Raw genomic sequence first — 14,050 nt, 5'->3', positions numbered from 1 at the left:
CTCTTTGCATGAGGTGGCCAAAGTACTGGAGTTTCAGCTTTAGCATCATTCCTTCCAAAGAAATCCCAGGGCTGATGTCCTTCAGAATGGACCGGTTGGATCTCCTTGCAGTCCAAGGGACTCTCAAGAGTCTTCTCCAACACCACAGTTCAAACACATCAATTCTTCGACACTCAGCCTTCTTCACAGTCCAACTCTCACATCCATACATGACCACAGGAAAAACCATAGCCTTGACTAGACGGACCTTAGTTGGCAAAGTAATGTCTCTGCTTTTGAATATGCTATCTAGGTTGGTCATAACTTTCCTTCCAAGGAGTAAGCATCTTTTAATTTCATGGCTGCAGTCACCATCTGCAGTGATTTTGGAGCCCCAAAAAATAAAGTCTGACACTGTTTCCACTGTTTCCCCATCTATTTCCCATGGAGTGATGGGACCAGATGCCATGATCTTCATCTTCTGAACGTTGAGTTTTAAGCCAACTGTTTCACTCTCCACTTTCATTTTAAGATAGCCACGGTATCTTACCTTTTTTTCTGTGTTTAATCAGCAGACCAGCTTGAAAACTACAGGTTGATTTTTACTGTCATCTCTTCACTAACCATGGAAGATGTGGGGGTCATAGATCTTTGGACTCTTCATTTACCTTGTCTTGACCTACTCTAACTCCTAGTGGGCCATGCAATGTATATGTCAGCCCAATAGAGCATAGGCTACTCTTTGGAGGGCAAAAAAATATTATCAAGACAGATAGGGGCTTGACTGTCTTATAAAAATATTAAGTTTTGAAATTTTGGAGCAAACAAGGTTTTCAAGGCTTGGTCTCAAAGAACAGAGAGAAGTTGGCCTGGGGCACAAAGTGCTGAGGCCAAACAGAGATAGTAGCTTAAGGAGAGAGAAGGAACTAGAAAAGAAAGGAACAGGCTTTTAGGCACTTTTTAGTAAATCACGAAAGTACATGGCTATCAGTTTTTCAGCTTGTGTGCTGAGTCTGGGCACTGACTGAGCATCTGTAGCTGCAAATAGTTCCTTGGTTATTTCTGTTAAAAGCGGAGCCCACAAACCCTTTCAGTCATTGTAGGAGAATAAGTCAAGATTTATGAAATTAATAGTTGGTAAACTGTCATCTTCAGTTCAGTTCAGTCACTCAGTCATGTCTGACTCTTTACAACACCATGGACTGCAGCACGCCAGGCTTCCCTGTCCATCACCAACTCCTAGAGTTTACTCAAATTCATGTTCATTGAGTCAGTGATGCCATCCAACCATCTCATCCTCTGTCATCCCCTTCTCCTCCTGCCTTCAATATTTCCCAGCATCAAGGTCTTTTCAAAAGAGTCAGTTCTTTGCATTAGGTGGCCAAAGTATTGGAGTTTCAGCTTCAGCATCAGTCCTTCCAATGAATATTCAGGGCTGATTCCCTTTAGGATGGACTGGTTGGATCTCCTTGTAGTCCAAGAGACTCTCAAGAGTCTCTTCCAACACCACAGTTCAAAAGCATCAGTTCTTCAGCACTCAGCTTTCTTCATAGTCCAACTCTCACATCCATACATGATTAGTGGAAAAACCATAACTTTGACTAGACAGACCTTTGTTGGCAAAGTAATGTGTTTGCTTTTTAATATGCTGTCTAGGTTGGTCATCAGAGAAGGCGATGGCACCCCACTCCAGTACTCTTGCCTGGAAAATCCCATGGACAGAGGAGCCTGATAGACTGTGGTCTATGAGGTCGCAAAGAGTTGGACACGACTGAGTGACTTCACTTTCAATTCTCACTTTCATGCATTGGAGAAGGAAATGGCAACCCACTCCAGTGTGCTTGCCTGGAAACTCCCAGGGACAGGGGAGCCTGGTGGGCTGCCGTCTATGGGGTCGCACAAAGTCGGACACGACTGAAGTGACTTAGCAGCAGCAAGTTGGTCATAGCTTTTCTTCCAAGGAGCAAATGTCTTTTAATTTCACAGCTACAGTCACCATCTGCAGTGATTTTGGAGTCCAAAAAAATAAAGTCTGTCACTGCTTCCATTGCCATGAAGTGATGGGACCAGATGCCATGATCTCAGTTTTCTGAATTTTGAGCTTTAAGACAAATTTTCACTCTCTTCTTTCACTTTCATCAAGAGACTTTTTAGTTCTTTTTCACTTTCTGTCATAAGCATGGTGTCATCTGTGTATCTGAGGTTACTGATATTTCCACTGGCAATCTTGATTTCAGCTTGTGCTTCATCCAGTCTGGCATTTCTCATGATGTACTCTGCATATAAGTTAAATAAGCAGGGTGACAATATATAGACTTGAGGTATTCCTTTCCCAATTTGAAATCAGTCTTGTTGTTCCATGTCCAGTTCTAACTGGTACTTCATGACCTGCATACAGAATTCTCAGGAGGCAAGTCAGGTGGTCTAGTATTCCCATCTCTTTCAGAATTTTCCACAGTTTGTTGTGGTCCACACAGTCAAAACTTTAACATAGTCAATAAAGCAGAAGTAAGTGCTTTTCTGGAACTCTTTTGCTTTTCCAATGATCCAACAGACATTGGCAATTTAATCTCTGGTTCCTCTTCCTTTTCTAAATCCAGCTTGAACATCTGGAAGTTCTTGGTTCATGTACTGTTAAAGCCTGGCTTGCAGAATTTTGAGCATTACTTTGCTAGGGTGTGAGATGAGTGCAGTTGTGTTGTAGTTTGAATATCCTTTGGCATTGCCTTTCTTTGGGATTGGAATGAAAACTGACATTTTCCAGCCCTGTGGCCACTGCTGAGTTTTTTAAATTTGCTGACATATTCAGTGCAGCTTTTTCACAGCATCATCGTTCAGGATTTGAAATAGCTCAACTGGAATTTTGTTACCTCCACCATCTTTGTTCATAGTGATGCTTCCTAAGGCCCACTTGACTTTGCATTCCAGGATGTCTGGATCTAGGTGAGTGATCACACCATCAAAACTATCTGGGTCGTGAAGATCCTTTTTGTATAGTTCTTTTCTGTATTCTTGCCATGTCTTCTTAATATCTTCTGCTTCTGTTAAGTCCATACAATTTCTGTCCTGTATTGAACCCATCTTTGCATGACATATTCCCTTATTATCTCTTATTATCTCCCTTATTTTCTTGAAGAGATCTCTAGTCTTTCCCATTCTATTGCTTTCCTCTATTTATTTGCATTGATCACTGAGGAAGGCTTTCTTATCTCTTCTTGCTACTCTTTGGAACTCTGTATTCAAATGGGCATATCTTTCCTTTTTTCCTTTGCCATCCACTTCTCTTCTTTTCACAGCTATTTGTTAGGCTTCCTCAGACAGTCATTTTGCCGCTTGCATTTCTGTTTCTTGGGGATGGTCTTGATTCCTGTCTCCTGTAAAATATCAGGAACTTTTATCCATATTTCTTCAGGCACTCTGTCTATGAGATCTAATCCCTTGAATCTATTTGTCACTTCCACTGCATAATGGTAAGGGATTTGATGTAGGTCATACCTGAATGGTATAGTGGTTTTCCCTTCTTTCTTCAGTTTAAGTCTGAATTTGACAATGAGTTAATGATCTGAGCCACAGTCAGGTCCCAGTCTTGTTTCTGCTGACTGCACAGAGCTTCTCCATCTTAGCTGCAAATAATATAATCAATATAATCTGTCATCAATTTAATCAATTTATAATCAATATACACTGTCATATAAATGCAGCCAATATGTAGAACCAGACTCAGGCTTAAATCTAAAACTTTTTTGCCGAGGGTTTTTTTAGGTTTTGCCTGAATACTCCAGATGACTCATAGAATGGTTCACTGTAACTGTATCAAATAACTCAAATTAATATTTCCAGTAACTAAAATAGGGATTAATAGCAACAGATTTTTTAAATATAATTGTTCCTATCCCTCTATATCGGAGAAGGCGATGGCACCTCACTCCAGTACTCTTGCCTGGCAAATCCCATGGACGGAGGAGCCTGGTAGGCTGTAGCCCATGGGGTCACTAGGAGTTGGATATGACTGAGCGACTTCACTTTCACTTTTCACTTTCATGCATTGGAGAAGGAAATGGCAACCCACTCCAGTGTTCTTGCCTGGAGAATCTCAGGGACGGGGGAGCCTGGTGGGCTGCCGTCTATGGGGTCGCACAGAGTCGGACATGACTGAAGCGACTTAGCAGCAGCAGCATCCCTCTATATAACCCATCTTTCCTAGATAAAAATCCACCGAGTGACTATTACAACAGCATAACTGAATGATTAGAAAGGAAATCAGCTTCTACTAATAGGTGGGTAGATACACATACAGTCATAATCTATGACCAAAGACTTTATTATTCACCATTAATTGAAATAAATAACAAATACCAAATATATAGAGAAACCAAATATATTGAGGGTAAAGATATACAAGACTAATAAATTTGAACAGCTGCTTGAACTGATCAGTTTTATTACATATTTCTTTTTTTTGTTTGTTTATATGGACCAGACTTAGTATATAAAGAAATAATTGCCTCTCTCTTTCATTAAACAATAGTTTTACAACATGGAGAAAATTTACAAATTACAAATATTTGGCTCTTCAAACTGAGTCTCCTATTATTTGTCTATTCTCCTTAGGATGGCATTTTTCCATTTCTGAACATTACTGCTGCTGTAGGCCATTCAATAAAAATATTATTTCTTCCCTGTAAATGTCTATTCTGATTTACTTTTACATTGTTTCTTTAACCTCGATTTAGTTTTATCCTACGGCAATGTTTTGAGCTGAAAAGGGTAACTTAACTTGGCATTTTACCTATAAGAATTACTGACGTGAAGATGTCACAGTTTTAAACCAAGGGCAGCATGATTAAAATAAAAGAGTAAGAAGAAAAGAGTTACTGTTACTCAGAAATATGCCTTTCAACCATCTAACCTATAACAGATAGTGTTCTCCAAGTATGAGAGTAAATTTTATGCTTCAGCATAGTAGTCAGCATAGGAATAACCTTTGGGAACTGAAATATTATTGAAATAGTATGCTATAATAAAAGGAACAGATATGTGGGCATAATATTTGTGGTTATTTTAATTACCAGACAAAATATGTTGTAAAAAACAGTTGCATGATTTCTTTCCAGAACAAAAGCATTGGCTGAAATGTCCTAGCCAGCAAGAAAATGTAGAAGTCAGCTGAGGGATGACCTTCAAGTAAGGGCTAACTTTCAAGCAGTAATCAGAAGTAAGCAGTGGTTCTCCTGCTACAGAAGAAGAGGCAAAGTGAGCAGTACTGAATAGAATAAATGTAGTAACTGGATCGGAAAAGCTGTTCTGTTCTTATGAGTCTCTCCCAACCTCTGTCACTTACAGGGTATGTGAGGAAACAGTGAGAATTGCCCAAATCTTCAACATTTGAATTCTAAGAGAATTTATCTCTTTTCTGCATTCCCCAAAGACGTTTAAGTGTTATTTGCTCAGTTGTATCTGACTCGTTGTGACACCATGGACTGTAGCCCACTAGGCTCCTCTGTCATGGAATTTTCCAGGAAAGAATCCTGCAGTGGATAGCCATTCCCTTCTCCAGGAGATCTTCCTGACCCAGAGATGGAACCTGGGTCTCCAGCAGTACATGCAGATTCTTTACCATCTGAGCCACCAAGGAAGTTTACATGCTGCCAGAGATCCCAGGGCAAACTACCACTACCCAAATTTTGCCACAGAGCAAGCACTCACATCACAAAAATAAATAGCAGTCACCTTTCCAGCAAATCAAACTTCGTGAGTTAGAAATTTTATAATCAGTGATAGTGGAGAACACACACTAGAAAGCTTGAAATTCTCCCTGGAAACAATGAGAATGTGAATTTTAATATAGAAAATAAAATATTATTTGGATGACTATTGGCCTACAAAATAATGTCCCTGCCATCTTATCCTGACAATATATGTGAGAATCTAATGATCATCAGTACAATGAGGACTATTAGATATAGATCCTTCTATACAAATCTCCCATAGAAGGAGGCAGGATTTGCAATCATCCTTCCTTGTCCAAAATCTCTGCAATTTATACTTTCACCACCCTCCCCAGCCCCATCTCAGGCCAAAGTTCCTCAAGTATTAAACATGAAAAGGATAATGAATGGAGAAAGTAAACTGAGATTCTGACTAGAAGGAATTTATGAAGTTCCGTATCTGTAATCCAACTGTAACAAATGCAATTTAATATGTTTTAAGTTCAATAACAGAGCAGTTTCTCTATATGTCACAAAGTTGGCATCTGAAAAATGGCTGATAAGGAGCCTAGACTGCAATGAATCTCATCACTAGTACATTACTTGCAATGTTTTTCATTTGATATTTTGCATGGTGTGATGAAATCTATCTCTTACACTTTTTCTAGTGATTTATTAATGATAAGGTAAAGTGATTCAGTCGTGTCTGGCTCTTTGCAACCCCATGGACTATAGCCTGACAGGCTCTTCCATCCATGGGATTTTCCAGGCAAGAATGCTGGAGTGAGTTGCCATTTCCTTCTCCAGAGGATATTCCTGACCCAGGGATTGAACCTGGGTCTCCCGCATTTCAGGCAGACTCGACACAGGGGAATCTGCCAAAAATAATAATACTGCCTCTGAATTCTCCCATGAGTTCTAAGAATGTGAAAAACAACATGTAAATATTGTTAGAAGGTATTCTTCAAGCCTGTTTGGTATTTTATACCAAAATATCCCCTTCTCCACTTCTGAAAATCTCCGAACAAAATGTACATAAGGAAGTATTGATACATTGATGATATAGACCTGTGTGAGGCACTGACATTCAGACCTAGGATAGTGTCAGGGGAATAAATGCTTAGGAGCTGGAGAGAAAAGCACCTGAATATAAGAGGTAAACACAACAAAAGGCATGGCAGCCATCAAAGACAAACTTTGTTCATTTTCAAATTTTGCCTAAACATCATTGTGCACCCAATAAAGGGAGGTTTTTGTATGAATATCTTACATTCACTGCAAATTTCAGCCTATTGCCTATCTCTATCTATTAATTTGTCTATTTTATCAATTTAATAGGCCTGTGAAATAGTCTGCAAATAGGTGGTTTAGTCGCTGTTGTATCTAACACTTTGCAACCCCTTGGATTGTAGCCCTCCAGATTCCTCTGTCCATGGGACTTCCCAGGCCAGAATACTGGAGCAGGTTGCCATTTCCTTCTCCAAGGGATCTCCCAGGATCAGGGATCAAACCCACATCTCCTGCATTGGCAGGTGGATTCTTTACCACTGAGCCACTAGGGAAGCCCTCTATAAATGGGCTTTTTGTGAAATGAGAATTCAGTCATCACTTACTGTGCTCTTCCTATTATAAATTATAGTTCAGATTTTTAAAAAAAATCAGAACACACTCTAAAAGTGAAGGAACTAGGAAGACAAGTAAATGGGGAGTTATTATTTAATGGATATAGAACTTTGTTTTGCAGAATGTAAAGAGCTCTGCAGATGAATGGTAGTGATGTTTGCACAATATGGCTATGTGCAATATAACTGAATCATACACTTAAAAATGGTTAAGATCACAAATTTATTATGTGTTTGAAGACAAGGAAAAAATTTGAAAAAAGTCAGGGGCTAACCATGAAAGTATCTATCTATAAATAAAATAATTTGTAGTCAATTATAAAGGGAAGTCTTTGAAGTTTACTTTTTTGCTATATCTGAAATTATGAAAGACCTCAAAAGTACATTAGATATGAACCACAAAAATTTTTGTGAAAGCTCTGAAGTTACAAAAAAAGGGTCAAAGGACAATTGTACATATTACAGGTAATTTATCAATCTGGCAACACCACTCTTTATCAGCTAGGATTTCCTTTGTTTGCATCTGTTTGCTCAAAATGAAAATACAATCTTCTTAACTCCCCAGTTAGAACCCAGAATAGTAAGGTTTTATATCTACCACTTAATCTGCATCTTAATTAAACTATTAAATGCTATCTCAGTGGATGCAGAAATTAGTTTTGCCTTCTTTATCTCCTTTTATTCAAAGGTTTCCATTTAAAAGTTTAAAATTTTCCCTTTTCAAGAAGAGTCTAATAAATGGTCAATAAAAGCCAGAGCTGGGATTTACAGATTAGCTTTCTAAAATTTGCCTTTTTTCCTTTGGCTTATAAAGTTACTTATTCAAGGATTAATCATTCTATTCCCAATGGAGATTTTACAAATGAGTTTTCAGTGTGCTTTATAAAAAAATTATTATAATTTCTCCACAGCTCCTAGAAGACAGGAAGCATTTACTGTCTCCATCACATAGAATACTAGAAGTGGATAGAGAAACTGGGATGTTTAAAGCAGAATTAAAAGATAAAGTTCACAGCATGCTACGTTGGAGATGGAAAGAAGAAACCAGTGTTGTTAACCTCTGGCTTTGAATCTTGACCCACATAACTGGAATTTGATCTTCTCAAAAGGAGTCTTCCATTTCCATGACATTACTTCTCAGAGGAAGCCTTCTGCTTTGGATTGCATGCCCCTCTTAAACATTCCGTAACATTCTCTCTAGCAAACAACATGCTTATAGTAATCATCTATGTATCTGTCTCTTCCACTAAACTGTGAACAGGTATTGAATCTACATTCTTCTGTGTGTTAGTTTCAGGTCTGAGCATATTGTTTAAAATATCAAGATTAAATACACAAGAATATTTTAAAAAAAAAACCAGCAACTGTGTATGGATCTAAGCCTTTTACATTTATTAAGTTCTCATATCAATCCTTTGATTTAATTGCATTATTGTCCCATTTTATAGGTAAGGAAACTGAAGTACACACCAGTTAGGTGAGTTGCATACATTCACGGAGATAAATAAGCTCTTACATCATACTAACCTAAATAAATAAAATAATGAGTACTGACAGGCACCCCACCAACAGATTTCTGGATTACTTAAAATTCTAAGAGATGAAGGACCGTATGGAAAGGAAAACTATTCCTAGCCTCCCCATGCTTTATATTAAATGAGTAAAATATTTTTTAATGAACAACATTCAAAGGGATTTGCATTATTACCATACCACCAGAGAAAACCAGTTAACATTCTGATACTAATCCTTCTAAACTACTTAAAGACAATTGTATGCAAAGTGGAATCACGCTATGTATGCTCTTAAGTAATCTGCTTTTGTCTCTTAACATATTCCACATATCTTCACAGCAATAGATGTATACCTTCAACATTATTTTTAATAGTTGCCTCATAGATTTTTCTTCAAGAACATTGGTTCAGTATCACCTGTGTGTACACCCTACTAGGTCAGCATACAAATGTGAAATCTTAATTTTATTCTGAAAAATGGAGATATTGTGTGAAAGAGTGAAAGCTGAGGTATGGGAATGCCACAAATAGGGAATTAGCAAGAGATAACTACAAGGAAATTAAAGGCAATGATTGTCCCTCACAATTAAGCAAGATGTGTAGACTGGCAGTAGATACAAAGAAGGAAGCTTATAAGAATGTACTTTCATGGTTAGGTTCACAAGTGCACACTGATTAACTAGTTTTGCTAGAAATTACATTTAAACATAAGAGAGCCAAGTGGCTTTTAGAACACCCTTGAGAAAACTTGTCACTGGTTAAATAAAGTTGGTCATTTAAATATGTGAGGCAAAAACTTTGGTAACTTTTGTTTCTTTCTCACAATGGTTGTGTGTTTTGGTTTAGAAATGACACCAAAAATGTCCTGGCATTCAGACTAATATGTACAAGAGCTTAGATCAAGAAAGCTTCACAACTGAAAATATGAGTAGCAAAAGGAATGATTGCATTGTTTGCCAAATTTTCAACAGGTTCATAGTGCATGTGTTTATGTATTTGAACATCTCTGGCATTAATGGATCAGTAGGTGAAGACACTTTTAAAATTAATTGGAAGATAATTGCTCTACAATGTTGTGTTGGTTTTTGCCATATAACATAACAAATCAATCATAGCTACGTATATATACCCCCTCCCTATTGAGCTTCCCTCCCACCTCCCAATCCCACCCCACAGAGTGCCGGGCTGGGCTGCCTGTGTTATCCAGCAGCTTCCCACTAGCTATCTGCTTTACCCATGAGTGTATATATGTCAAAGCTACTTTCTCAGTTCATCCCATTTTCCCTTTCCCTCACTGTGTCCATGGTCCTTTCTCTTGACAAGAAGCAAGAAGGAAGGATTCAGAGAACATTTACAAAGCGACTCACACTTTCCTGCGACACCACATTAATGGCACTTAAACTGTACATAAAACACTTTTACAAGTATGTCTTTCTCCAAGAAAATAAAAAGACCTGCTTAATCTGTAGGCAATAAAGCTTCCTGGGGTGAGATCTCAGACAATTTGTTTTAAAAGTTCATTTTTTTTAATAGTGGTATTTTGTTTTAATGAGGCACATGAAATGCTTCCATTTACCCCATGGCCACCTTAAAACCTTTTCTTAATTCCCATATGTCCTTAATGGGATTCTTCACAAAGAGACATTCCTCTGTTTTCATGAAATTTGGCAGTGAAAGGGAGCCCAAGCCTCATGAAGGAGAGAATTTGGGGATCACTAAGAAAGTAACTAACCAGAGCACAAATGGATGCTGACCAAGCTGTCTGGGAAGAAGTAGCCAAAGTCCTAAATTTAAGAGGCCTCTGATTTGGAGAAGGAAATGGCAACTACTCCAGTATCCTTGCCTGGAAAATCTCATGGACACAGGAGCCTGGTGGGCTGCAGTCCATGGGGTCGCAAAGAGTCGGGCACGACTGAGCAACTAACACACTGATTTGGTTGACAGTCTCTTCAGAAACTGTGTTTAAAAAGAAAGAAATGAAGTCATTATTTTGCACAGAGTATTTCACACCTCTCCTCTTTTCTTCAATACCCCCTTCTCTACTTCACTCCTAACTCTTCCCACATTGAGGAAATAGGCAAAATAAAATCAGAGGAGAGTCACCACAAAGGCTAACAACCTCCCTGCACCTGCAGTCCATGAAACAGATGTCCTAAGAGATCCTCCCACTTACACACTGACACCAAACACCTTCTCATCCTTCATAATTTTGCTCTTTCAGTATTCCCCATTCTTTCCCCATCACCTTCTCTCTCCCTACAGGATTGTTCCTGTCTTTAAGAGAGATAGTGCCCTTTTCTCTAAAGGACATGGGCTCTGGAAACAGAGTTCTGAGATTGGACTCCTGGTCCCACCCTGTAGCAGGTGTATGACACTGAGCTAACTATTGCCTTCTTTTGTGAGTCAATTTCATCTGTAAGATGAAAGATTCATATGAAAATTGAGAATTAAATTGATACTTGTAGAACATTTCATTTCAGGCACATGGTAAGTTATATACAAATGAGCTAGAAATCAACACAATATTGTAAAGCAATTATTCTCCAATTAAAATAAAATTTAAAAAGAATGAGCTATTTTTATTATTCACATAGAAACATGCTTCAATATTTCTCATATTTGAAACAGTGCTCTTTAGACACTAGGCCATCTTTCATCTATAGCCCCATTTCACCAATATCCTTTCTCGTGAACTTTTTTAAATGGTTTTTTCTCATACCTCCACTTCCTTACTTCCCACTCTTCCAAACAAGCCCTGAACACCTGTCCATGACTCCACTAGATCAGCTCCCAATTAATGTCATCAGTGGCTTTCATATTGCCACAGCGAGTGTGACATGATCTAGCAAAAGCAAAACCCAGAGTCCAATTAGACAATAAGCACTCAAAATTTTCCCAAGTGTTGAGGTAGAATATAAAACTATCTGAGATGCAAGATAATAAACCTGTGCTAATTTTATCTTACTAAAAAAGATAAAAGTAACTTCAACTAGCATCTAGGTTAGCTTAATATCTATATAAACAATATCCCCCAGGACACACAAAATATATTCTCTTTAACAGATAGGCCCAAAGCCCATCAGATCACTGACTTCCATAGAGTAACACAAAAAATTTTCCCTCTTCTGCATAACATCTCTGTGGAAATCCCTAGAGTGGGGCTGTCACATACAGTCAGCCCCACTGCCACTTCCCATTTCTCTCTGCCTTTCTGCTGCTCTTCTGCAATTTCATTGTTTCATTCAATCCTCACTCTGCTTGCTTCTGCTGCGCTAGACCCATGTCAAGGGTAAATTTATTCTCCAAATTGGGACGCTCTTGAGAGTGAGAGGAGGCTCCCTTAGGTCAGATTCCCTAGAAGTAGAGCTTCCTTCCCCCAGACAAGGATTCATATGTATGTGATTTACTGAGGGGAGGTTCTTCAGGATAAGACTATAAGGGAGTGAGGCAAGTGGAGTAGGAAAAGAGGGGAGAACTGAGCAAGAATGTAGTCACAGTGAGGTCTTGTGCTGGCTTGATCCACAGGAGGCTCTGGGGCATACATCGTTCTACAAAGATGTCCCCAATTTAAGCTAAGGTGAGGATCTATTGCACCTAGTCACCCATCGGCTCTGGATCAATCACTCCTGAAGGACCACTCCTTTCTTGTTTGAGGGCACTTCTGTGTGTGTATGTGTGTGTGTGTGTGTGTGTGTGTGTGTGTGTATGCCTATGTGTTGGGCGGTGGAACTGATGTGGTATCAACTGTAAGCCATTAACAGTCCACACAGCTATTGAAATATGGGTGCATCAGCCTATAAAAGAATCTGGGTGAGTCAATAACAGCACCCACTCCAAGAACACCATTAGCATTTATGTCTGGATCACTTCAGACAAATTGGTTATTATATGTATGCCTCTTACACTGCCATCCATGCTGTGGCTCTGCTCTGCTCTGCACCTCCCCAGGTCCAACTTTCCTGAGAGATCATGGCTACACCACTGAGTGGACACCTTCATGTTGCTGCTCCATGCAGGCCACTGTCACCAGCCAACAATCTTCACAGAGACCACTACACAGATGCTGGAATAGAGCTCCGGAATTTTTTCCTTCATGACCTTACTTTGGGTTCCTTTGTATTAAAACCTTGCAGAAGAAGAGGTCTGAACATTGAAAACCAGGATCCTTAAAAAGGTAAAATTACAGTTTGTTGTCCAAAATAGAGCAATTTTGAGAATAAAAGGGTCTTATGTATAATTACACTGTGACAAAATACATATTCTGATTATTCTAGTCAAACCTGGATACATCATTTACCAAGCCAAAATAATACCATGAGCCCTTGCTAAAAGAATAAAATTCAGGATTAAGGAATATTTTTCTACTGTTAGAAAAGCAAAAGTCACAAAAGATTAAGAAATGAATTTTGATGCTGAAAAGCTCTAAGAACCACAAGCAAGAGGGTCTCATGGATACATAGAAACAGCAAGAAGGCCTTGGGCAGTGTGAGTTTAAATGCAGCCTCTCTCCGTTCTTAGAATCACTAATCCCCTACACTTCAGGCCATGTCCCCAAATTTGGCTCATGTCATGAGACTCTTTGTCCCTTAGCAAATTCCCTCCAGGATCTCAAAGCACCTCTGTGCTTTAGGTTGACTTGACCTTCTCCCAGATCAAGAGATGTTCAAACACAGTTCTGATCCTTCCATATGGACAAGTTACTAACTAGGGGGTTCAAAATCTTTGGCAAATAAATGCATAAAACTGGAACTACACACCAGGATGTGTTGCCAAATTCCAAATACAAATCATAGTTGAGCTTCCACTGTGAGTTAGACAGACTCTGAGATACAAAATGACAAAAAGAACTATACAGTTTTGTATCTTTCCCTGTACTTGTGCCTGAACATGGTGACCTTAAAGTTAGCTTAAAGAAATGCCTCTTGGTGAGATAAAAGAGCAACCCTTGTGGTATCTGAGTGGATATCAGTTTCTTTCCATTTTCTTATAAAAGCTCAGAGGGTTATCCTGAATTCATTACACATCACTGAGCACAAATATGCTAATACCCTGCATAATTACTTAGCCTCATTTGTACAGAAATGGTCACATATAATAGATGTTCTGAAGAAACGAATTAAAGTCAATATGAGTTCAAACATCTGAGAACAAATTAAATCCTGTAATTCTTATTACATAATATTCTCATTTAGACACTTCCCAAATCTTCAGCAATTATTTAATAGCA

This window comes from Ovis aries, chromosome 1 (assembly GCF_016772045.2).
Source record: "Ovis aries strain OAR_USU_Benz2616 breed Rambouillet chromosome 1, ARS-UI_Ramb_v3.0, whole genome shotgun sequence".
In the NCBI taxonomy this organism is placed as follows: domain Eukaryota; kingdom Metazoa; phylum Chordata; class Mammalia; order Artiodactyla; family Bovidae; genus Ovis; species Ovis aries.
The sequence above is the reverse complement of the archived record's forward strand: the minus strand, read 5'-3'. Positions refer to the sequence as shown.